This window comes from Hermetia illucens, chromosome 3 (assembly GCF_905115235.1).
Source record: "Hermetia illucens chromosome 3, iHerIll2.2.curated.20191125, whole genome shotgun sequence".
NCBI classification, from domain to species: domain Eukaryota; kingdom Metazoa; phylum Arthropoda; class Insecta; order Diptera; family Stratiomyidae; genus Hermetia; species Hermetia illucens.
Window position 1 is genome coordinate 102,828,959 of NC_051851.1, and position 23,240 is coordinate 102,852,198.

Sequence of the window (23,240 nt, forward strand, 5' to 3'; positions counted from 1 at the left end):
TTGAGACGCTGTGTACTACAGTACAATTGCAAATAATTGCTCTATTTTTCAGTAAATTCCTGAGGATTTCGGCATCGATATAGGACGGGCTTGGGGACAGTAATGTCAGTCAAGAGATCTAAAGTAATCCTGCCAGGGGAGTTGTCTTCGGAGGAGGAGGGGATCACGGGCCCCCCAGAAATGGATTAATCATCAAGGAAGGAGCTGGAGGAGCTCCGATGTGAAAAAGCAGCGATGGCACATCAGCTGGAGTGCCAACAACAGCTGATAATTCAGCTCCAGCAGCAGCTGGCAGCACTGCAAGAGAGAGTACGAGCCGGTACATCAATGGAATCGGCAAATTGCGAATTAATAGTCATGGACAGCGTGGGAGCACCATCAATAATGGATAAACCATCAAGAACCCAGCAAAAATCATCAAGAACCCGAGAAGAAACAAACGATATGGACAGCGTGGGACCACCATTCAACTTCGTCCGGAGGAGGAAGCAGACTAAAGTTAAGGTCAGTGCAAAAACTGTAAACGCTCCTAAACAGGCTACCCCCTCCCAAGCTCCCCAACCCACTAAGTCAAAGAAAGCAAAAATCCCCGATATAACTGGGTACGGTTTGAACGTACCCTCGTTCTTGAAAATGCTAAAGAATAAGGGGCTAAAAGCGTCCCTTAAAAATACGAGGACCCTCATATTTACGGAGCCGGCGGAAGATCACGGGAAGGTCTTCGCACTCTTGAAAGAGCAAGGGCTTAACGCCACTACTCGGATGCCTCCCTCCCTACGCACCCAGTCTGTAGTTATTCGCGGACTCCACAGGGAAACGGACCCCGTGGACATCCTGGAAGAACTGAAAACCGACCATCCAGAATTCCAACTGAAGACAGTTGCGAATCTCATTACGCGCAGGGATAAGTTTCTGCACAGCGAAAATCCGGCCCTCCCGATGAAATCCCAATCGGAATTATTCATCGCGACTTTCGAGCCCTCTCAAGAGCTCAGCGAGGTGATGAAGGTAAAATATATCCTTCATCAAAAGGTAACCTTGGAGAAGGTCAAAAGCTTCGAGGAAGTGCAGTGTTTTAACTGCCAGATTTTTGGGCACATTGCCCAAAATTGTACAACTGTGCACAGGTGTGTTAGGTGCACAAAATCCCATCCTCGCGGGGAATGCGGAAGACAGGCAACCGAAGGGCCTCTCTGCTGCAACTGCGGCCAAGCCAGATTCTCCGACAAGACCCAGTAGTCAACCATCAACCATCGACTACTTCCTTTCGGAGGAAACTTCCCTGAACTTTCAAGTGATATCGTGCACTACTCTACCAGGCATGTCTGACCATTTCGCAGTACAACTTAAACTGTCCTTGTCCTCCCAACTGCGAAAGCGAGTGATGACCACCGTAAGGTCCTTCGCTCACACTGACTGGGACAAATTCAAGGCAAACCTTGCACCAAGGCTGAACTTGAAAAAACTCGCAATTGACCGCAATCTATCAAACATGGAGATCGACGAAGCCATCACCTTGGCCACAGATGCCATTAATACTGCTACACGCAGAAACACAAGGCTCATCAAAGTCGACGAGTTACAATATAACTCAGTCCCTCACGATATCATGCTCCACACAAATATGGCGCAGGAAACTCAAACGGATTTTCCACAAGCACGGAAATAAAGCTAATGCTGATTATAAAGCATTACTTTCCCGGATTAATTGTCTGAGTACAATAATTCGGCAAAGAGTGGCGAATTTCCGCAACAAAGAACTGACAAGGAAATTAGCAGATATTAAGCCCGGCCCTGATATGTTTCAGCATATCAACAGGCTAACCGGCAAACATAAGTCCCGCAATATCGCTCTCTCCAAGAATGGGGAGCACATCTGCAGTGACGCTAGGAAAGCGCAAGTTCTCGCGGAATCTTTTGAGACTCAGCTCAATTCCCCTCCGCCTCAAAACAACCCGGCTATATCGTTGATTTTTGACCCAACAATCAAGGCCTTCGTCTCTGAGAGCTCCAAGAAGCTAACTAAATTCACCACAACCAACACCTCAGTTAAGCCATCGGAATCGCAACATTTTCTGAGTTTACCTCAACTCACTGACTTAACCAGAAACCTCGACGGTAAAAGGTCAGCCGGGCCTGATGAAATCCCGAACTTTGTCATAAAGAACCTCCCCAGAGCCTCACTGAAGTATTATATTTATTAGCAGTTTTCAACAACTGCATTAATAACGGCTACTTTCCATCCACGTGGAAAGTCGCAAAAATTATTGCGATCCGGAAAAAAGGAACCTCCAACGAGCCAAGCAATTTCAGGCCCATTTCCCTGTTATCGAACCTTGGCAAACTGTTTGAGAAAGCATGGACAATTGGGCTAGTCCAGCATTGTAATCTCAACAAAGTTATCCCTGACCACCAGTTCGGATTCCGCTCCAAACACGGAACCCAGCACGCACTGAGCTACCTACACGACACTGTCGTCACAAGACTTAACGTCAACAATAAACCCACAGTAGCATGTGCGTTAGATTTGGAAAAGGCCTTCGACTCCGTGTGGGTAAACGGACTTATATATAAATTAATAGGCAATGAATTCCCTGACCCAATAATTAGACTTGCGTTAAGTTTTTTTGAAGATAGGCACTTTTATGTCAGCGTGGGGAATTAATTCTCCGATCTCTTGCCGGTAACGTCGGGTGTATCGCAAGGATCCATTTCTGGGTTAACTTTCTATAACATCTTCACGGCTGACGTTCCGATCCCCGACGACGGCGCTGAATCCAATTCGCCGATGATACGCTTCTCTTCGCTTCGAACCTCCACCCCAACAGGGCAGCCAAAGCGGTTGAGAAATACATTGTAAATCTCTGCAGGTACTACCGTAGTTGGGGAATCAAGATTAATGAGGGAAAAACGCAAATCTGCACTTTTAGGAGAAAATCTAGATACTTAGGTTCTAGAGGCATCCACAGGAAAGCTAAACGCTTGAAAATGAGAATCGGAAACACCACAGTGAGCAGATCTACTTCGATCAAATACTTGGGAGTAACTCTGCATGAACTCCTCAAGTTCAAACCCCTCTTTCAGCTCGCTATCAGCAAGGCACGCGGTGCAGTCAGTGGCATCTACTATTTTCTTCGCAAGACAGTAGGTCTCAGCACCAAAACCAAACTGACACTGTATAAGACCCTAATAAGACCTGTTATCTGTTACGGAGCACCAACTTGGATCTCATGCTCCAACAATGCCATGGCAAAATGCGAATCATTCGAACGCCGAATCCTCAGACACTGCACAGGCTTGTCATACAACTGGAAAACTAAAAAGATCGGCAAAAACGCCGAAGTGTATAGGCGAGCCAAAGTCAAACCACTTCGAGAATACGTTCTCACGCTAATGGAAAGGTTCTTCGAAAGAACGGAGCACCACCCCAATCCATTAATTCGGCATCTCTAGCAACAGGGTAAAACCTCCCCATTGGCCACATTCTTAAGGCCCTGCCAAATCGTGAGTTCATCCCACAGGCCCTAAATCCACACCCTCTTTGAAACTCCCTGCCTGGTAGGAGTGGATAGAGGCTAAGCACAGGAAATTGTAATGTGCTTATTGTAAATATTAGTTAAGGATTAATTATGTTACATTAAGCTAGGTTAAGTTAAAGTAAGTTAGGTTAAGTTATATTTAACTAGATTAAGTAAGTAAATTTCAACCTTCTCGTGCCTTTAGTGCGGGCGCTGTTTTTTGAAAAAAGCCAAGATTGTAACAAAAAAAATTGTCAAGATTCATGTATATAAAGAAAAATATACAAAGTAAAGTAAATTACAGAGAAGGTCGGGTTGACCAAACAATGTAATAGTCACCCGTTTGATAGAATTAAGATCAATTAGCTTTTATTTAGGCTAGCATTAAGTAACCATGTCTAGTTGTAAGCCACTATTTGAATAAATTGAAATTGAAAAAAAACCAATTGTGCCCATAGTGGACCGAATGCAAAATATACTATCTTGTTGAGGTTAACGAACTAATTGCAAAGAGACGTAGAGCACGTTAACTATGGCAAAAAAAGCGCACAACGAAAAGGAAAAAAATCCTAATCTTTCTGACAAACAAGCTAAACCCCTTAATTAACCAATATAACAACTCGGGATACTGGGAGCTGGGCGCTTCAGGTATAATGGTTTCGTGTTCACCTTATGTGAGGAACTCTGTACGCACGATATTGCATTCGTACATGGCTAAGAATACAAAATATACCTCCATATCCACAAGACATAAATTTTGTGCTCATTCTGAAAAACCAAATATGTGCCTATAACCGCCGGCCGATACACACATATATATGCAAGCATCTAAATTGATCTAACACATCTTCACACATTGCCACTTTACTCCGTACATAAAAGCATCCAAACATATATACAGGTTATTGTAATCCTATCGTGTGCCGTTGCGGTCTTGAGTGTGCTTTAACATATTGGGTTGGGGAAAAAGAAATGTCGTATTTGCGGTGGAAATTTGACGCTTTATTTAACATACTTAGAATTATCCGATTTAAGTCAAATATGCGCCGTTTTCGCAAATTTGTTGTCATTTAGAAAGCATTATCCTCGCCCTATCAAACCCCTCCTCCATATTTGCAAAAACTCAGACAGCCAGTTTTCACAAGCGTCTTTTTAGGCCAACTTAGTAGCACCAAGAGCCGGAAGAGAGGGTAATCACTTGGTGGCAGGTCCGGACTATACGGTGGATGCGATAGGACATCCCATCCGAGCTCCAGTAGCTTCTGGGGGGTCATCAAAGATACCTGAGGCCATGCGTTGCCCTGGTGGAACACAAGAACATTCCTATTGACCAATTCTGGCTGCTTCTGGTCAATCGCCTGCTTCAAACGGTCGAGTTGCTCACAGTAGAGGACCGAATTCAGGGGCTGGCCAGCTGAGTAACTCATAGTGGATGATTCCCTTCCAATCCCACCAAACACACAGCAAAGCCTTCCTGGCCGTCAATCCGGGCTTGGTGATGGTTTGGGTCGGCTCGCCGCGCTTCGACCACGATCTTTTTCGCTTGAGGTTTTTGTACGTGATCCATTTTTCATCACCAATCACCGTCCGCTGCAAAAATGGGTCGAATTCGTTCTGTTTCAGCAGTGCATCGCACTCGTTGATTTGGTCCGAGAGATTTTTTGCGTCAACTCGTGTGACACCCAAACATACAGCTTTTTTTGGAATCCAATCTTCTGCGAATGGTTTCAAACGGTTTTATGGTCTATACCCAGTTCCTGGGCAATCAAGCGAATGCTCACATGCCGGTCTACTTGGATGATGTCAACGATTTTATCGGATTCTATAATACAACGATTGGCCTACCAGTACGGCGTGTATCTTCGACATCCACTAAACTAGAACGAAAATGATCGAACCAATGCTGTGCTGTGCGAATCGTTACAGTATCGGGCCCACAAACTTCACAAATTTTTTTGACCGTCTTTGTTGCATTACGTCTCAGGTAGTAAAAACGTAAAATATGACGAGTTTCTTGCTTGGTAGACTCCATTTTTGACGCGCTATAACCTGAGACTAAAACGTACGATCATAACACTGTCAAAGAGGCACTTATTGCACAGATTGTCGTCTTCAAATCGCCGTATAGTATGACCGGACCCGATAAGTAGAACACAAGATATGGTTAAGTGTCGCCATCTATTGACAAAATACGGCATTTCATTTTCCCCAACCCTATATTTCAAGGCCCTAATCCAATATGGATTGTTGCGCCAACGATTATTATTATTATTAAAATCGTTTCAAACAATTGGGTTACAAGTAGAAGGACAATAATCAGCTTTTGTTATCGTAATTATTTTTTTCCTTAGATCCGCGCAGCTGTTTCTGAGAAAAGTATATCTCAAGACTCAAGAACACAACTTTCCAAGGGAGCCAATTTTCTGTAATCGATATTTTGCGTCATTGAGTAAAATTGGTTCAATATCTGTCTTTCTTTCAGGAGGTGGAAATCTTCAAAAGACCCACTAAAGCACCACCCACTACCTCCCTGCCCCGCGGAAGCACCCTAAGCTATTACATAACGGGGCGGAGTCAGCTCATTCTAGCTTAGTTACCTTTCTTCTATACGCCGCGCACGTGACCGCGTTTTTCTCCTCTCCTCTGCTTTTCGGAGTCTGGTTTGGATAGATGCGATCATGGAGTTGACAGCATCCCAATTTTCTTGATGTGATTCCATTTTCGGCACCAGATTTCTGGTACCAGCACCTCTCCTAGAGTCTCCTCTAAATTCCTCCTTTCTTCCACAAATCTCGGACAGTGGAAGAATACGTGCTCTGGGTCCTTTGGGACTCCATCGAAATTTGGACAATCGGATGAAGTCTCCAATTTAAACCTGTGCAGGTATTGGCCTGCCTCGTCAAAAACTGGGTGAGATTATAATTAATCGCACCGTGTCGTCTCTCAAACCGCTCCTTGATGGCAGGAATGATCCTGTGACTCTACCGACCCTTTCTCGAGCGCTCCGACTGCTCTTGCCATCTATTTATGGATCTCTCCTTCTCAGTCTTCTTCATCCGGGATGAGCGAGAGATTGGCTTCGCATTGTATATATTCGCCATCTCATCTGCCAAGATGTCAATCGGTATCATTTCAGAGATGACGAATTCTGCATCATCTGAGACAGTCCTGAAGGCAGAGCATACTCTCAGGGCTGTCCACCTGTAGACTACAGTCAGTTTGTTATTATAAACTGACATCCGCAACGCCTCCCTCTAAAACTGAGGTCGCATAGATCATGTTTGAGGTCACCATCCTGGCTATAAGCAATCTAGAAGTATGCACCCCCAAGTATTTGATGGTCAGCTTGGAAGTGTAGATATGATTTCCGATTCTAATACAGGCGTAACTTCTCTTCCGGCGCTTATTGATGAGGATCGCTTCTGTTTTGCCTCCGGAAGTGTCAGACCAGAGCCCTCTAACCAACATTTAACAGCACTGATTGCTTCGCTTGAGTATAACTCAGCATCTTCGAGATGCTTTGCGATAAGAACCAGCGTTATGTCGATACCGTAACCCACAACTGTGGCTTTACGTTACGTACATCGTTGTACATGATGTTCCACTGTAGTAGGTCTAATACGGAGCTCTTTGCGGGACACCCGCGGAAACAACGTACTCCTGGGGTCCGTCATCAGAGTCATACCAGAGCCTCCTTTCGGTTAAATAACTATCGACGATAGCAGCAGTCGGGAATACCGACCTTCGCTAGGGATTCGAATATTAGATTCGATCGAATTGAATGCATTTTTCACGTCCAGGGTTACTATTAGGTTGTTCCACATGAAATAGCCGATTTAGCAATCAAGTGAAATAAGTTGCGATTTTGCTGTATCAAACCACCACCAGTTGGCGCTGTTGGTGTCGGATAATGAAGTATAAATATTCCTACATTTAATCAAGGAGTCATTTCAGTTTTGACCATCGTTGTGATAACAGTGAATAAAAAGAAAACAAGTCGGAATACCGGAAGCTCGTGCTTCGGGTATAAAGGTTTTGTGTTCATCTAATGTAAGAAATTTCAACGCACATTTTTTTATCCGTATATATTATATCCTTCATATTTTTCCAAACTACGAGACATACGTACATATTACAGCCATAGATATTACGCTCACCCTAAATAAACAAACTGCCTATTTTCGAACGCTGTACACATATATGCACGTATATAAATTGATCGTACCCATATTTCCAATTTACTTCTTATATCTATCTGAATTAAGCAACACAATGAACAAATGACTAAAAGACTAAAACAAAATAATTCTTTCCGACCCCATTCATAAGAACTCATTTCGTTGTGGTATTGACGAATTGATATGTGATGATGACGTCATGCAGGTTGTAGAGTGCACAAAATTCACAAAAAAATGTGAAGTTTCACCCCCGGTAACTTTGTTAATAATAGTTGGATTTTTTTCAAACTTGACCAACTTGTGCCTTATGCTCTTCCTTATACGCATGCCAAATTTTGTAATTCTGGGATGAATATAAGGGGGGTACCGGTTGAATTTCTAAAATGTGGAAATATACTATTATTAACTTTATTTGTGCAGATATCGGGACCGGATATATTTTGAGGCCTAGATTTCGTAGAGATGCACCACTGTGATTTTTTTCAGATTTTTCGGTTGGATAGCTTCTGAGAACGAAACCTGTTACACTTTTTGGGGGTCGTATTTTGAGCCCTCACTCCCCTATGTTTCACCCAATATCAAATATTGAACCAGTTTCGGAAAGTACTAATTAAGACCTTTCATTTGATACCCCACATGGCTACATTCTGTGAAAAAAAAATTGCACAGAATAGTGACATGTGATGAAAAGTGGATATTATACGACAATCGTCGCCGATCAGCACAATGGCTACGTGCTGATGAGCCCCCGAAGCATATGCCGAAACCGTGCCTCCATCCGAAGAAGGTAGTGGTTACTGTTTGGTGGTCTACAGCTGGAGTTATCCATTATTCTTTCTTGGCACCTGGAGAAACGATAAATGCACAGAAATACTGTGCCAAACACGAGGAAATGCACCAAAAATTGAGTATTCAACGGCCGAGATTAGTCACAAAAATGCACGACTTCATGAATCCAGAACAACGGTTCAAAAGTTGAATGAATTGCAGTATGAGATTTTGCCTCATCCATCGTATTCACCGGACCTTTCACCAACCGACTATCCCTTTTTTAAGCATTTGGATCATTTTTTGGCGGAAAAACAATTTAGGAACGAAGAGGCTGTCAAAATTGCCTCCGACGAATTTATCACTCGACAGTTGGACTTATACGAAACTGCCATACATGCTTTTGAATCTCGCTGGGAGAAGTGTTTTGAATCGACTGGCACCTATTTTGATTAAATAAATAAATTTTTGTAAGCTTTACAGTCGTTTCAAATTTTAGTACTAAAATGGCCATTTCATTTGCAACAACCTAATAGCACGCAATATTTGCTGGTGCTAGCCTTTCGATTGCATCTTCGGCCAAGCCGGTAAACAATTTGATGGCATCAATGATTCATCTGGCTTTACGGAACCCGATCTGAAGGCCACGTTGGCTCTCAACAACCAGTAATCCAGGAGTAATCCATTATAGATTACCCGCTCTAACATTTTCCCCACAGTGTCCAAAAGACATATGGGTCGGTATGAGGATGTTTCAACTGGAGGTTTACCAGGCTTAGGCAGAAGTACCAACTTCTGCTGCTTCCATGCCGCTGGAAATATTCCCTCGGACTTGCGCGCTTCGAACAACTCAGTGAACATGTCCGGCCTGGATTTCACGGCAAGTTTAAGGGCCTTATTTGGTACTCCGTCTAGACCCGGCGTTTTATTGTCTCCTATTCTACCGCAGATCTCCAGCAGATCGTCTCTGGTGACTGGTGGACTTGCCGTCACATTCAGAGGTGGTTGGAATGTGTCGATGCTCTCCTCTTGCTGGGAGAATAACCCCTGGATGATTTTCAGCAAGAAGGTGGGACATGTGACCTGCGGAGATGAATGGCCTCTGATCGTCCCATCACGATTCTGTAAGCACTCCCCCACGGGTTTATTTCTGCTTCTGAGCAGAGCTCCTTAAAGCACTTCCTCTTGCTTCGCTGGATGGCAAACTTTCTGCCCCTGATGGACTCTACCTACCGCCCTCTGAGTCGCTCTTCTACCTCGGTGGCAGGCTGATCCAAGGTCGGTCAGTTCAGCATTACACCAGTAGTGTGCTCTTCTACTGGGGAATGAGCACTTCCGGGCTTTGGCGATGCATTGAGCCAGATGGACGGCCCTTTCCGTAGAGGCGCCTGCTTTGTCAGGTTCATCTAACCACACCTCTATGAAAGTCTGCTCATCCAAAGATTTTGCAGGCGAGCTTGAAATTTCCTTCGGTTTCGGGCTTGATAATTCTTTGCTCTGTGGCTCGACACATGTCTCAAAGAAGATTGCCTGGTGATCGCTGTGAGGGTAGCGTTCGCTGACGCACCAGGACATACCACGCGCCAGCGCAGGGCTGATAAAGGTCAGATCTACAACCAAGCCTGACCCCCCTTTCTGAAAAGTTTTTATAGCACCTTCGTTAGGCAAAACTATGTCCATCTGCGCAAATCTTCTAATAAACTGTGCCCCCCAAGCATTGAAATCACCTCCCCTTACGTCTAGAACAATATTGTCAAGCATTTGCTAGAATTCAGACAGTATGAAATTTGGTGGGGCGTCGCAGATTTTATACATATGCACCATTTATTTTCGCCCACACAAAGCCACTGGCCGCCTGACTTGCAGTACATTGTATGGCCTAGCGACCACAAGCCCATATCGCCTCTCCACCAGTCGAATACGTAACCCATGGGCCACCGTGACGGTTTCTATACGGTTCACTTATGATGGCAATTTCCATCTCAGATTCGAACGTGGTCTGCTCAAGTAAATGCTGAGCGACCCTGCAATGATTCAGTTTTATTTGAATAAACCACATTTTCTCATTGCAGTGAGCGCCTTCCTAAATTCCGGACATCCACCACTTCCGGCAATATGCCGGTTATCCTGTCGCTCTTTTATTTCGCAAAATAGGCATTTGGGGTCCCTATTGCACTCTCTTTCAATATGGCCTTTCTCCCCATACCTTCTGCGTCGATCGGATTGATCAATGCTGCTGATGTATGCCTTCGCGAAGTGCTCAAACATGGGGCATTTAAAGCACGTCTTTAGTGAAGTTTGTTCTCTTAAACGGCAGACAACCCATCCAATGCGAACTTTCCCGGCAGCTAATAACATCTGCGCTGCCTCCGCTGGTACTATGGTATTGTTTATTGTGGTCGTTTGAGTACCCCCATAGGCTTTTCGTAAGCCCAAAACAGACTCCTCGGTAAGTTCTTTCAAATTGAATTTCGATGTTACTTCATCGAGATCCTTACATTGTATACAGATCTCATGCTTTTGGGCTAGCACTGCAGCATTCTCCCCAAGTGTTTTTTTGACTTAAGTGCGAAAATCATCAGTTTTGCCTACGCTGGATCTTTTCAGCTGGAACATGAGATCCTCTTTCTGGGTTCTTCGGATCCTGTTCACATTTCGCTCAGAACTTTTAGGGCGGGATCAGCTTTGGCCTTTTTGAGTATCTCCGCGTAGGACAGTTTACCCTTACTGGAGATAACAATCGCATCTGGACGAGTTCGCACTTTTGCTTTTCGCTTTTTTGTTGGTAACTTTAGTCCATCCATTGTTTTCATTCGTCTTGGGCTTCATAACGCTAGTCGAGTTTCTTACATTCGCTGTATGATTTCCTCCTGTCCGCCTTTTTTCTCTTAGGCGTCTGCTGATTATTTAGAGGATCCCCCTCTTTGTCGCGTACTCGTTTGTTTCGCCGTGATTCGATGGTAGTACGGTTAGGTGTCGCTTGGGGCGCTTGTGACATTGTTGGCACAGCGGAGTTTGACGTATCCTTATTATTCTTTTCCTCCGTCTTTGATCTATTATAGAGGACTCTAATAGTCCTAACCTTCACATCTTCTTTATGGCTTGATGCACGTTATGCTTGTCCTTCATAAACTCGGGCAGCTCAACTATTTTTGCCCCAAGCTGGATGAACGGTAATTCTTCCGGATCGGGACTCTGCTCCCTATAAGCCCCGGCAGGGTTACGCCTTCTATATGCTCCTTCACTTTTGGCGTTTATTGACCTTGTCTGTACTTTATCGTTCATCGTCTGTGGCATCGGTGGAGATCTCAAAGTTGACGAGCTTCTTTTGAATGTTGTTCCTTGAGCACCTCCTGTTGTCGCGCATCTTGAATATATGCGGTGGGTATTGTCACGGTTTTTGTCGTCCATCGATCTGCCTTCATTTCATCTTGGTTTGGTCTTGTTACTTGTATTGTCGGTAAGGTCGTACTTCGCTTGAACACCTCCTTCTCCAGATCCAAATCACTTGTAACATTATATGCCACGGTGGCCAAGTTGTCCACCACCCAGGCACTGCGGTCGAGGGATGTCCGGGAGCCCGCTTGCTCACACCCAAAAGCTGCCGGTACTGGGGTTGTGAGCCCCTGCACCGTAAGTTTTCTACTCTCTCGTTTTGTATGGTGGTTTTATGTTCTGGGTATTCTTCCCATAGCCATTTTAGACCACGCACCAGAGATGAGCGAACACTAGCCCATGCACAGTCAGAAAAGAAAAGTGCATAACACATATTTACACATCAATAGGTATGTCCCAATCCGCCAGCTGGATTCGCGCCTGATGGGCCACTCCTCTTGTCTGTCTGTTTGTCTGTCTGCCACATGCACTTTTCTCAGAAACGGTTATACCGATTGACACGAAATTTGACATGCAGTAAGTGATATCCTTACACGTTAAGATTAAGGGGGTCCCCATACATGCAAAAGGGAGGTGTTTATTTTTTTTTTGTCACCGATTATAATCGTGTTGGGTATCAAATGAAAGGTCTCGATTAGTACTTTTCGAAGACGATCTTAGTTTTGACATTTGTTGGAAAGGTGGGAGTGGAAGGGGTGGAAAGTGATAATTTCTTTAGCGGACCCATTCTCAGAAACTAACCAACCAAAAAATCTGAAAAAAAATCATGAAGCTGCATCTATATGGTGTCCAGGTCTCAAAGTACTCTCCATATCCATATCTGTTCAAATTAAGTAAATAATAGTATATTACCATATTTTTGGGGAAATTTATCCCAGAACTATAAAAGTTTGTAGTAGTGTAGAATATAATAGGGAGCATGTTATCACCAAATCAAAATCATACTATTACTAACAAAGTTACGGTAGCCCAACGTTGGCTTTACCCTGTAAATTTACTGCAACTAAACATCAATATCACACTGAGGTGAGTAGTCTGACATGCTAAATGCATATACATAACGGGCTATGTAAAAAGGGGACAGTTCTGCACTCAAATATACTCACAGACGAAGCAAAAAAAATCTTTCCTACCTGAAGCGTTGAGCTTCCCGTTTCCCGACTTGTTGTTCCATTTTAGTGGAATGGGTTGGCCAAACATTTTTGAAACGGTTCCAGTTTTATGATCTTTACAATATTTATATCAAAATTTGCAGAAAAAAAAGATAGACTTTTTAATGCAATAAAAAAAAATCCAATTTTTGGGTCTCGTCTCCCTTTAAATTCAACGCAAAATAATGCGACTAATTACATGAAAAGGGCTTCTCAAACCACATATTATATCAACTTCGTGACGGTAACTTCAGCTGTTTCGGAATAAATCGTAAAAGAGAGTGGCATTGTATCGATTTTAATAAGGTTTTGCTTCACATAAACCCTTAAAAAGAGGATAACACGCAGTGCAGTTATAGTGCTATCACTTTGCTGAATATCATCTATAAGGTACTTGCTATCTTGCTAGGCTAGATAACCCCATATGCCCAGAAACTCATCCAAGCAAATTAACAACAAATCTGATTTCTTCTGTGCCAGGAGGGTTTCTCAAGACAATGATATTGTGAAGAATAAAAAAATAGATAGAATAGAAAAATAAAGGCAGAGTTTTGCAGCATGCTGCGCTATTACTCACTAAATTCGTTTTAATATATCCCGTGAACTGTAGCTATTGCTAAAAGTGGCCTGACCGGTTGCGGCTTACTACTCAATTGTTTTATAATTAACTAAAAATGCATAAATTAATCAATTAAAAATTCCCATTCCACTTTTCGTTTATGAACGACCGCCGATTTGTGAAATGGCCTTTGAAGTCGAAGGTGACTTCTATGAGGTAATGCAGACTTTACCTGCAAGGGAATTGCGAACATCAAGTTATGATCTTTTCTCGTCAGATTGATCTTATAATGGTTTTTGTGCTTGTGTTTTTACGCAAACATTTTCAGAACCCATTTAGACTACAAAAATTTGAGTATCTTCCGTTCCGATTTCATAGTCATCTTCAGGAAACCTTTCCGATTGGTGTTCAACACTGAAAATTGTAACCAGGGACCTCGTTCTTATCGGAACACACAATCCCATTTCTTTAGACTACTGAATTTTGAAATTGTTGGTTGTTAACTTTAATTATAAACATTTTTAATGAATTTTGATCTCCACCTCTTGAAAGAGTCACTATCTCGATAGGGTTTTTGATGCATGAGACTAGTACTGCAAACTGTTAGCACGACGTAAGACTCCGTAAGATATCTAAATACTTTTAGACAAGAAGACTATACACAGGAGGTGACACTGCCTAGGCAAGCCTTGAAGTTTTACGGGACAGAAAATATAGCGTCCGGTGGGCGGGGCTTTTCAGTCAGGATCGCAGTTGCGTTCTGCGCATCATCATACCAATTCAATCCCATTGGGCTGTGATGTCGACTGTGACGTTGCTTTCACTCCGCTGGCGAAAAGAGCAAGTCCGGACAACTGGATGAGGAATCCTCAAGATGAGTTCAACAGAACCATCAGAGGAAGTAAAAAATTCAGTTTTGTAGTCAAATCAAATCCACGCCTGAACCCCAGAGCACCCTTTCCCAAAACCGACTATCAAGAACTACCCATCGCACACCATCCTGTTTTCGAACACCCAACTTACACTGTTGTATCCGAATATCAAAAAGTCTTGTCGCAAATTCTCAAGCTCATGAAAAACATGTCCTCAAAGGTACAAGATCCGTCTTTGGCAGAAGACATACAAAAGACAAAAAAACAGACTGACAAACTTAACATCACGAGCAACTTCACATTCGTAGAAATTGCAAATGATCAACATCCTACAATATAATATTTAAAGTCTAACGACACAATAAGTCTGAAATAGAATACTTTGCTAATATTCACGGTTATGACATACTATGCCTACAAGAAATTTTCACTTTTAATTCGTCTCATTATTCTCGTTACCTAAAAAGTTTCAACCTTATGTACAAATTCAGAGCAGATGGCTATGGTGGAGTTACCCTTGCATTTCGCAAAGGCATTAATGCAAGGCCAATAACCTATGATACCGAGATGGACATCATTATCGCTAAGACCCTGAACCTTAATCCAAACATCACCATTGCCTCCATATATATGCCCCCACATACACTTTCAAACTAGAACTGGACAAATTATTTCAATTTCTTAGCAATACCCCAAACACAATAATAACGGGGGACTTAAATACCAGGTCCTTTACACTCGGGGACTCCATAGAGAATGGTAAAGGAAGACACCTCTCAAATATAATATGCAGATCAGACTTTACACCACTCAATAAGCGTTCACTAACCTCTCTGGACCAGTTAACAAATGGCAAAACAAGAGCATCTGCCCCAGATGTCACCCTCACTAATTTCAATACTTTATCCTGGTCGTGGACCGCACTGGCACAACTGATTTCTAAGAGCAGGAATAAACCAATTACCGTTCACAGTAACACCATTGTAATTCAACAGAAGTACAAAATAGTCCTCCTGCACCTAAAAGCTGCTTGAAGTCCATCCCTCACACTGAAAATTTGAACAGTTTGACATCGGAAATCTGAACTAAAATTAAAGAGCCGCCATTCAAAATCCGTAAGGACTCCATCAACAAACCATGGTGGAACAGTGATCTGAAAACACTCTGTGTTGAAAAAAGACAAGCTCTGAAAGCTTACCACAGTAATCCCAATCATAGCAACTTCGTGTCCTTCTCTGTTGCAAACAAGAAATGGTTACAGGTGATGAAGGCGGCTAAGAAAAAGCCTGAAGAAGTATTCAGTGTTGGAAAAGACACTAAAGCATTCTGGAAAAGCATAAAAAATTTTAAAAGTTAAAGTTAGGACTCCGAAAATGACCAGAATCACTTCAACAAAATTTTAGTCCTGAGAAATTCGCTCTGGTCCTCAACAAACGAAACAAGTCGGAATACCGGAAGCTCGCGCTTCGAGTATAAAGGTTTTGTGTTCATCTTATGTAAGAAATTTCAACGCACATTTTTCTATCCGTATATAGCTACAAACCCAACATATTGCTTCATATTTTTCCAAACTACGAGACATACGTACATATTACAGCCATAGATATTACGCTCACCCTAAACAAACAAACTGTCTATTTCCGAATACCGTACACATATATGCACGTATATAAATTGATCGTACCCATATTTCCGATTTACTTCTTATATCTATCTGAATAGGCACTACCCACAAAGTTCATTAGCACGCATATACTATATACCTACATACACAGTTGATATTCATATACAAATGACTAAAAAACTAAAACAAAATAATTCTTTGGGACCTCATTCATAAGAACTCATTTGGTTGTGGTATTGACGAATTGATATGTGATGATGACGTCATGCGGTCATGCATGAAGAGTGCCCGAAATTCACAAAAAATGGTAAAGTTTTACCCCCTATAACTTTGTCAATAATAGTTGGATTTTCTTCAAACTTGACTAGCTTGTGCACTATGTTCTTTATTATACGCACGCCAAATTTTGTACTTCTGCGATGAATATAAGGGGGGTTGCCGGGTAAATTTCTAAAATGTGGAAATATACTATTATTAACTTTATTTGTGCAGATATCGGAACCGGATATATTTTGAGGCCTAGATTTCGTAGAGATGCACTATTGAGATTTTTTTTCAGATTTTTCGGTTGGATAGGTTCTGAGAACGAGACCTGTTACACTTTTTGGGGGTCATATTTTGAGCCCTCACTCCCCTATGTTTCACCCAATATCAAATATTGAACCAGTTTCGAAAAGTACTAATTGAGACCTTTCATTTGATACCCCACATGGCCCCCCCTTAAACTTAACACAAAATGGCGTCAGTTGCTGCATGTAAAGGGAACGGCAGATTACATACTCCTACCAATTTTCGTGACAATCGGTTCAGCCGTTTCCGAATAAATCGGGTGTGACAGACAGACAGACAGACAGACAGACAGACAGACAGACAGACGGACAGACAGACATCGAATCGATTCTAATAAGGTTTTGTTTCACACAAAACCTTAAAAAGAACTGCGCACCAAATTACGTACATCTACATCCAGTGGCTAAACCCGTCTGTCAAATCTGCTCTGTCCACTTTCATTAATGAAACTTGACTAAATCTCAACCTTCCACCGGAGTGGTCTGCTATTAAGATTGTGCCCCTGCCGAAAACAAACAAAGACCTGTCGGACTTTAAAAACTTCAGACCCATATCCCTGATTAATTTTTTCGCCAAAATTCTCAACACACTTATCAAAAGTAGACTAAAACATTTCATTCAACAGCACAAAATTCTCCCTTCAAACAGCCATGCCTATCAGAGCGATTATCCACTGTGACATGTCTAAACGACATCCTTCTCTGAACCTTTATAGCCAAAGCAAACAAACTTCAGGCACAAGCGGTAGTTCTTGATGTACGAGGGTAGTTCAATAAGTCCTTAAAATGACCAACGGATGGCGCGCGAATCGCCCTAAATCATCTGTTTTTAGTCAGCGCCACTCCCGACTAGATATATAGTCCAGTCACAGTCCACATCTTCTGAGTTTATGTGTTTTTATAATCAATTGAAAAAAAAAAAAAATGTTTGTTAAATAAAAGGAAAAAAACTAGTTCAGAGCATAAAACATTTTCATTTAAAGGGCTTAACTCCATATGAGGTAAAAAATGAATTCGACTCGGTTCATGGCACATCTGCCCCCGCCTTAGCAACGGTTTATGCGGTGTTTCCAACGATTAATTATTTGAAATAATAAAAACTTGTTGTTTCTTTTTCGTTGGTGTGAATATTTATTCCTGCAAATACCAATATTTCGGGAACCACTTGTTCCCTTCATCAGTGCTAACACTAATAATAATAAATATTCACACCAACGAAAAAGAAACAAAAAGTTTTTTATTATTTCAAAACGGTTTATAATTGGGTAAATGAATTTAAGCATGGTCGTAAATCAACAAATGACGAACCACGTTCAGGAAGGCCCGTAGAAGTGACTACTCCCAAAATCATCCATAAAATCCACGATATGGAGTTGAAGGATAGAAGATTAAAAGTGCGCGAGTTGGCTGTGACCACAGGGATTTGAATAGGTACAGTTTTTTCAACTATGCATGAAAAATTAGGCATGAGAAAGCTATCAGCAAGATGGGTGCCGCGTTTGCTCTCAGCTGAGAATAAACGAAATAGACTGGTCACCCCTAAGGCTCTTTTGGCGCGCATAAGTCGGAATACTGAGGGATTTTTTCGTCGGTTTGTGATTATGGATGAAACATGGATACACCGCTACACTCCTGAGACGAAGGAACAGTCAAAACAGTAGATCGGCACGGGTGAACCAGTCCCAAAGAAGGCGAAGTCCCTAAAGTCAGCTGGTAAGGTTATGGCTACAGTTTTTTGGGATGCCCGTGGAATTATCCTTATTGACTAATTGGAAAAGGATAAAACAATTACTGGTGAGTATTATGGATTATTATTAGGGCAGCTGAAAGAAGAAATTAAAAAAAAAACGACCACATTTGGCGAAAAAAAAATTGCTTCGTTTCAATGGCTAAAATTGAAGAATTAAAATTTGAATTGGTCGAACGCCCACCGTATTCACCAGATTTAGCCCCCAGTGACTTTTTCTTATTTCCAAACTTGAAAAAATGGCTCGGTGGACAGAGATTTACGGACAACGAAGACGTCATTGCCTCTGTAAGTGCTTATTTTGAAAAACTTCCGAAAACACACTTTTCTGAAGGATTAAAAAAACTTGAAAAACGATTGACCAAGTGTATAGAGCTCCAAGGAGATTATGTTGAAAAATAAAAAAAAATTTACTAAAAAAAATTGTTTTTACATTTTATTCTAAAGACTTATTGAACTAGCCTCGTATCCAAAGCATATGAAAGTGTAGATCTAAAAACCCTTGAAACTAAAAAGATCTCACATAAAATACCAGCAGAAATCATTATCTAGATCTCAAGGTTTCTGGCTAACAGGAAATTAATCCTAGGTGATGCGAGGGTGGACATTAGCAATGTTATACCCCAAGAATGTGCCTTAAGCCCTACACTATTTAACATTTACACTGCCTTACTCCATAACCCAGTCGACCCCAACTTAGAAGTCTACCAATATGATGATGATTTTTAAGGTTTTGTGTAAACGCAAAATCGGTCTGTCTGTCTGTCTATCTGCCACACGCATTTTTCTCGGAGACGGTTATAGCAATCTGCACCAAATTTGGTAGAGAGGTGTGAACTGTGAACGCTCACGCGTATGGTGAATTACATAATTTTACGTCGAATTTAAGGGGGGTTCCCATACATGCAAAAGGGGATGTACATTTTTTTTCATCAAATTTAGTTATATGGGCTATCAAATGACAGGTCTCCGTCATTACTATCCGAAGCTGGCCTTAGTTTTGCCATTTGTTGGAAATGCGGGGAGTTCGGGCGGTCGAAAGTGATCATTTATTTAAGGGGGTTATTCTCAGAAACTGCCCAACCGAAACATCTGAATCTGAATCCATACCAAATTTCGTGAAAATCGTGCTATTACCAACAAAGTTAGAATAGGTCAAAGCTGTCGCTTCTGTGCAAATTCAAGACTCTGAATGTCAATATCACCCGAAAGTGGATAATCTCACATAATATATGCATATAATACATGCTATATTCTAATGGGACAAATGCACACTTAAATCTCTTTATAAAAGAAATACACACCAACCAACCAAACCTTTCATACCTGAAGCGTCCAGCTTCCGGTTTTCCGACTTGTTTCATATAGCCACTGGCAAAACTTTTTCGGAAACTGAAACCTCCATTAAAGCCCAAGCACTAGCCCTCATCAACGAATGTAAAAACCTAAATCTAAATATCAATCTGGACAAATCAAAATTCATTACCCTAAAAAGAAACAGCAGCACACTACACCCCTTGAACCTTGGCAATGTCAGCATACAGCAAGTCAAAAAGATAACCTTCCTAGGCAACGCAATAAACTCATCTTTAATACTAAAAGATCAAACAATTGACATCATCACTAAAGCTAAAAAAGCTGCTAGAGTCATCAATTTCTATACGGGGCATTCTTGGGGCCTTCCTCCTGAAAATAGTATCAAATTGTTTAGAGTTCTAATACGACCCAGCCTAGATTTCGCCGCCGTCACATCTGTAACAGCATCCATACCTACGGCTTGCAAAAACCGCTCCTCACTTGTCCACCTTTGTGCTTGCAAATGAATCACCGCCTCATCTCAAAATAACTATTTTAGCAACTAAGGCAGCTATTAAGGCCAAAAGGGGGCAGATGCTAAAAATGGTCTCTCTGTAAGTCACAAACGCTTCTCTCATCTAAGCTACAAATAATTATAACTCAGGTGACAGTGAAGCCCATGGTGTTTTACGTAGGCAACTGTCGTGAGACTTAATCCTACGGTCCTCTTAAGACACGGATTGATTTTGTGACCACAATCAGAGCCCCGCTGAGACAAGCAACAACGGTACCAGTCTATACCAAGTGCATGGCTTAGCATCCATACTGGTGGATGCAAGAATTACCTAAATCTCTACCGAACTATGGAGTACGGCACCCGTGTTGATACGCAACACCACGTCGAGGCCCGAAGGTCTCTTCTCGCTAGAGCATAACCACAACCACAATGAAACTCCCACTAGGGGGGCCAACCGCAAATAACCGAGCTGTCCTCACATACAACAGGAGTTCACCCGAAGTATATGAGTCCAGGGGCTTTCCCGGTTCCCATGGTACCAATATACCCCTGGTAAGGTTTCGTGACCAATTTGCCACTTCAGATGAGTCCCCGCGCAAACTCGGGTCTGATCGCCTTAATTAGGCCTTTGGAGCATTCGCCTACTGAATCACGGCCGGAAAACCAAAGTGATTACAGCGTCTCCGGGTACCACCACTATGGAGGTTCTCCTCGGCCACTTGGTTTTGGTTTGGCCGATAGGGTTGCCGCCCCATCTTCCTCGCCGCCACCTCTGAGCACCAACTCAGGTGACAGGCAGAAACACTTCAAGAACAGCGTCAGCAAACGAGATCAATGCCACCATATGCAACTACAAATCTAGAAACTTTGAAATATATGCCACAGATACCAATGGTCAATGGTCACGCTGTAACTGTGGGGCAACACAAACTAAACCAAATTACAACGTTATCAGTAGAACTCCAAGTGGTTTGGCTAGCTACTAAACATGCGTTGGAAAAAGGCCATATGAAAGTGGTCATAATTACGAACTCCTTACACGTGTGCCGGCTCCTGGACAAAGAGTCTACCTCTCACTACATGGTCAATGAAATCCACAAGATCCAATACATAAACTGAAGAAGTCGTAATTGTGTGGTGCCTTGCGAGGAGTCGCATTAAATTAAATGAAAGTGCACATCTGACAACTGCTGAAGGCCAGAACAGCGCCCCGCTGATGAACTGTCACCTAGCACTCATCAACATAAACATTTTGGTGGCCAACCAAATGGCAGAGGAGTGGAACTCAAACTATCAAAATGACATTCGCTCCAAAGGGAAATTCTTTGCAAAAATTTTCCCCCATGTGCCTATAAAACTTCCGAAAGACCTATCTACATGAAAGGTGTCACGGATAAAAACTGCCAACAGAATCATGTCAGGTCACTCCTATAATAAACCATGTCTCAAAAAAAATGAAAATCATAAGAAATGACAGTTGCAATATATGCAAAGCGCAGGAAACCTTAGATAACATTCCCTTCAAATGTACTATAATAAGTATATTCAAATTAGAAATAATTTTAACTGGGATAGATCCATCAACTCTGCAGAACACTTGCTTGCAGAGGACCTAAATAAGCACCTACTTATTTTTCTGGAACAAGCAGAAATAAAACTTTAGCACTAAAATAAAGCCTAGGTAAAGGCCTACCTCTTTATGGTTACAAGTCAGATAATATTTAACTACTTACTTCTTACTACTCAATCACTTAACATAATGAAAATCTACAAATTAATAGAAGGCCCAGTAGCCCATATTTTTCGTAGTTTGTTTTGTTGTTGAATAAAAAATCACTTGGAGGTGGTTTCATTTATAAAATGCGTACACCGCGAGCCGTTGGGAAAGCGGCGCAATAATTACAATAGCCTTGCGAAATAGAACTATATTTTGAGAAACATTATTTCGACTAGAATGCCTAAAGTAATATCGCTCGTAATTACTGACCATGATTATTGATATGAGTAGAGTAGATAAACAAGTACAGAATTGGAACTTTTCGTACTTATTTTTAAGGTTCGGTGTGAAATACAACCTTAATCAAGTCGGTTCACTGGCTGTCTAACACACTTTTCTCTAAAGCGGCTACATCGATTCAAACCAAATTTCATGGACACATGGGAACTACAAAATCCCACGTATACTGTGAATAGCATAAATTAAAGCGGTTGGACATTTTTTTCACCAAATATAGTCATTTTGGGTATCAAATGAAAGGTATCCATTAGTACTTAGTACAACAAGTAGCGCGGGACTGAAAAGTGATCATTTCTTTCACGGACCCATTCTCAGAGCCTGCCCAAACGAAAAATCTGAAAAAAATCACTTAGCTGCCCCGGTACGGTGCCTAAGCTCTAAAATACCCCCCGAAACAATATCCGTGCAAATTAATTTAATTACTAAATGAATTACTAAAAATTACAGTAATTGACTGCAAACCTCCCTTTCATTCTATAATGATGAATCTTTGCATTAGTAGAGAATGATCCTACCAGGTTTTGTGAAAATCGTTCCGTTACTAACAAAGTTATGATAGGTCAAACTTGTCACTTCCAAGACTATTGTGACATAATATATGCAATACATTATGTGCTAGGTACTAATGGGCTGTGTGTTCACGCAAATGTTTTTTGATAATACAGAAAACCTGTCATACTTGAAGCGTCCAGCTTCGAGTTTCCAGACTTGTTTTTATCTATTGTAGGTAAACTTCTTCATAACAATGTTCAACTCCTAGTGTGAAGTCTATGAGGTGACTATTATAAATCCAATGCTTTCGAAGTCAAAATATTTCGAAAATCTACACACGGAACTGACATGGACTCATCGTTCCTCACATAGGGAAACACAAAACCTTTTATGCCTAAAGTGTGTAGCTTCCGGTTTCCCGATTTGTTTCCCATTCAAAATACAAAAGTATACGTATCTGGCGGAAGCAATGGCAAATAATGTTTCATTCAATCAAATATGGCAAATATTCTTTTCATCTCTGTTACCAATAGGAT

At 41.8% G+C, this 23,240-nt stretch overlaps 1 protein-coding gene across 4 annotated transcripts in view; it reads right to left on the reverse strand.

Annotated features, from left to right (window-relative positions):
* LOC119652975 (progestin and adipoQ receptor family member 4) overlaps positions 1 to 23,240 on the reverse strand; it is a 135,141-nt gene that overhangs the window by 22,852 nt on the left and 89,049 nt on the right. The window lies entirely within an intron of this gene.